This window comes from Colobus angolensis, unplaced genomic scaffold (assembly GCF_000951035.1).
Source record: "Colobus angolensis palliatus isolate OR3802 unplaced genomic scaffold, Cang.pa_1.0 Scaffold41, whole genome shotgun sequence".
Taxonomy (NCBI): domain Eukaryota; kingdom Metazoa; phylum Chordata; class Mammalia; order Primates; family Cercopithecidae; genus Colobus; species Colobus angolensis.
The window spans coordinates 12,312,363-12,316,685 of NW_012117488.1; the positions used below are offsets into that span (position 1 = coordinate 12,312,363).

Genomic DNA, 4,323 nt, shown 5'->3' on the forward strand with positions numbered 1-4,323 from the left:
TCGAACTCCAGACCTCAGGTGATTTGCCCGCCTCAGCCTCCCAAAGTGCTGGAATTATAGGTGTGAGCCACCGCGCCCGGTTGAAAACTGGCTTTTTATATAAAAAAATTTTTAAATTGGATTCCCATTTCAGAAAATACATAATTTCAGGTGAATTGAAGGATGAAATGTAAAAGGCAAAAACAATAAACTTTTATTAAAACTCTATAAAGTAGAATATTTTAATATGCATAATAAAACCAATTTTTTAGGAATATACAACACTCACATCATGAAGACAATTTGAAAAACTAGAATATTATAAAATCAAGGAATTGTTATAATCTAAAGATCCCATGAAAGCATAAACACTTCCCAAGAGAAGGCATTTCTAGCACATACATATAACAATAAACTATGTATCAATAAGAAAATTATAAAGAGCCCTTTAGAAAAATTAGCAAAAGACAAAAAAGTTTTCTTTACAGGATACACACATGGCTCATATTACATGACAATACTCTCAATATTATTATCAGAAAAATTCAAATTTGAATTTTATATTGAATGACAGTCAACATTTAAAAGCTTGAATAGATCTTGTTAGAAAGTACATAGGGTCATGGCAGTGCTCTAGCACAGTTGGTAGAAATTTTTTTTTTTTTTTTTTAAACATGTATACTTTATTGAATGCCATTGTAGAAAAGTGTGTGAGGATAAAGGACTGATACAGGATTCGGCTCCGGAGTCAGGGCGAGGAATGGAAGGTGGAGCTCGTGGGACACAGGTTATGGGCGGAGCTGCTGGCCTGAATGATGTCTCCTGATCTATCGATGGGCTTGGTAGATCAATACTGGGATGACAATGAGCAGAATGGTCATGAGGATGCCCAAAATCAGGGCCCAGATGTTCAGGCACTTGGCGGTGGAAGCATAGGCCTGGGCCCCAGTCAGGTCGCCAACCATCTTCCTGTCCCTGGACTTCACGGAGTAGGCGAATGCTATGAAGCCCAGGCAGCAGGGGTTCATGAAGAGGGTGTTGAACAGGGACCAGACGACATGGTCGGGCACTGAGGTCTCGCTGCGGATGTGGATCACGGTGGACATCGGGGGAGCCAGGTTGTGGGGCGCCCCCAGCACAGCCACCTCCTGCTCCTCCTTGAGCAACTCATAGTTGGGAGGCTGGCTACTGTTGACAGGAGAGAAGACAGTTTGGACCATGTGGTTCATGGTGTCCTGCGAAAGCCAGTGGTCATGGGGTTAGTGGGATGATTCTCAGTGGGCCCTCCAGTTGGTAGAAATTTTAAACCGTTTAATCATTTTCAAAAAGATTTTGACACTACTTAGTAAATTTGTTTTATTTTGTTTTGTTTTGTTTAGTTTTTGAGGCGGAGTCTTGCTCTGTTGCCCAGGCTGGAGTCTAGTGGCACAATCTCGGCCCACTGCAATCTCTGCCTCCCAGCTCAAGCGATTCTCCTGCCTCAGCCTCCCAAGTAGCTGGGATTATAGGCATGTGCCACCATGCCTGGCTGATTTTTTCTTTTGTATTTTTTTTAGTAGAGACTGGGTTTCACCACGTTGGCATGGCTCATTTCAAACTCCTGATCTCAGGGGATCCACCCGCTTCGGCCTTCCACAGTACTGGGATTAAAGGCCTGAGTCACCACACCCGGCCTCTACTTAGCATTTGAAAATGTGCATGCCCCATGGTTTAAGCAGTTCGCTCTTGCAAAAATACCATTGAGAAACACTTGAGTACATGCAATTGTAAACAGGTTTTTAAAAAGTGAATAGGATCATTGTTTGTAACAGCAAATATTCCAACCCAATCAACAGCAGAATGGACAAATATTTGTAATACATTAATATAATGGGAAACTACACAGCTGGGAAAATGAATCAATTACAGTAACTAGCAAGTTAGAGGAATTTCACATACTTAATTCTGAGTTGAAGTCATAGAAAAATGTATATGACGTGGTTTATTTCATTTAAATGTCAAAAAATACGTAAAAACTACATAAAAACTACATAGATGTGTCAAACTTTAGACAAAGGAAATGATTAATAAAATGTGAATGATTTTACTTACTTCTGAGGAGAAGGCTGGATGATAATATTGGGGAGAGGCACACAGAGGGCTTCTAAGATGCTGAGAAACTACTTTTTTAAATTGGGAGAGATGATGATTGGATGGAGAGAGAGAGGGGGATTGGAGAATTTCATTCTGCTACTATTTTTAAAATCTGTACCTATATCTTTTGGGTATAGAACATTTTAAACAAACAAAAGTACATATTAGACTTAAGTCCATTAACCCAACATGCGTTAAGTACGTTGGCTTTGAAGCTAGACAAATTTGGACGCAGTTCTGGGTCAATCACTTACCACTTCTGTGATTTGGGGAATGTTTATCTAACCTATCAAATCCTCTCTTCTTCTATCTGTGAAATAGAATAAAAGTATCTATTTCATAGAAATGTAAAGTTTAAGTAAGGTAGTGTATGTAAAGTACTCAGCACAGCACCTGCCAAAATAGTACTCATGATTAGACGCTGGTTATTATCATCATCTCCATCCTACATGGAATAATTAAAACATATAAGATGCATGGTAGAGTGAGATAGAACGAGATTCTAAAATCATACCACCTCTATTATCTCAGGCAGTTTGTATTGTCTCTGGATCTCAGTTTTCTCATCTTTGAAATGGAGATAAGAATACTTAGCTCAGTTGATAAGATGAGAACTGTTTGAAATCATCTATATAAACCGCCCAGCAGAATGCCTGATACATGCTCAGTTTTCAGCAAAGCATAATTTCTATGTTAGCAGCATATTGCCGTTATCAATAAAGCATCTTAATAGTGGCTTTGTAACATATCAATTTAGTTAGGCTGAACTTCATTTCCTAAAAATAGCTTTCCTGTTTTGCTTTTGGTGAACATGGGTCACAAGAGAGATTCTTGTGGGAGATCTTGTGGGAGGGTGAAAATTAAGTTGCAATCATTTTGTAGCACACACACACTGCTCACCTCAGTGTAAGCCAGAGACCAGATCTCCAGCTATTTCATCTTCCTCTAGATCTTCCTATAACTCTTCTCAATTCTGAGCCAGGTGTATTTTTAGTTTCATAAGAAGGACCCCAGAATCTGCAGGACAGCCATACCCTCAACATCAGAGGCAACAAGACTGATAGGAGGTTTCATCCATGTCAAGCCAACTTGTGCTTGTGGACTCTAGCTTGTTCTTGCACTCCTCCATTTTACATTCATCTTTCCTTTTCTGTTGCCTGCCCTGTAGTCTTCAAGTACCAACAGCAACAGATGCACAGATGACAGCTTTACAGAAACTGCTTAGCCAGCTCCTACAATTGTGTAAGGTAAAATCCTTGTAACAAAATCCTTTATGTGTGTGTATGTGTACATGTGTGTGTATACTTATATATATGTATGGATGCGGTGGCTCACACCTGTAATCCCAGCACTTCGGGAGGCCAAGGCAGGTGGATCACGAGGTCAAGAGATCGAGACCATCCTGGCTAACATGGTGAAACCCCATCTCTACTAAAAATACAAAAAAATTAGCCGGGCATAGTGGCAGGCGCCTGTAGTCCCAGCTACTCGCGAGGCTGAGGCAGGAGAATGGCGTGAACCCGGGAGGCGGAGCTTGCAGTGAGCCGAGATCGCGCCACTGCACTCCAGTGCATACATACATACAATAATATATGCATACATTTGCTTATAAGACAAGTATGATACATAACTTGTTTGTGTGTATATATATATATCTTAGTACTCTTGCTTCTCTAATTGACTCCTGACTGATTTATTAATAACTTCTTTATTTCAGACTTTAAAAATAAGATTCAGTCCGTGTTGGTAAAAAGCCATAGAGAAGAGGCGCACAAAAATTCTGAGTAAAATATAATTCACATGGGGTAGAATGAGCACTATTCCACTAACTCTGTGACAAAGAGGGCACATACAGGTTTGGATGAGAATTTAAACTACAAGGGCTTATACTGTTAATCATCCCAGAAGTGTTCAGTAATATCTATATTACTGATATTCTAGGCTCCCTCTTACACTGGGAAACACTTGGGACACAATCATGGTCAGAAGAGATATTTCACTACAGCTACCATCATAATTTGCCTCCCTTAGTGATGCTGCTTGTGCTCACCCTCAGCCATTTTCCCCTGGAAAACCAGGAATGGGAAGACAGAAATTTTTGGAAATCTAATCTTTCATCCTGAAGACAAGTGATCTGTGTCTCAAAGTTGCCTTCCTCTTCTATGTTCGGCATAAACGAAATTCGAAAAAAATCTAGTGACATGGTATGAG

The 4,323-nt window shown here is 40.0% G+C and overlaps 1 pseudogene across 1 annotated transcript; it reads right to left on the reverse strand.

Annotated features, from left to right (window-relative positions):
- Positions 1–649: 649 nt before the first annotated feature.
- LOC105521825 lies at positions 650–1,261 on the reverse strand (annotated as a pseudogene). The gene has a single exon (XR_001003340.1). The product of XR_001003340.1 is annotated as an interferon-induced transmembrane protein 3 pseudogene (transcript).
- Between the last annotated feature and the right edge of the window lie 3,062 nt (positions 1,262–4,323).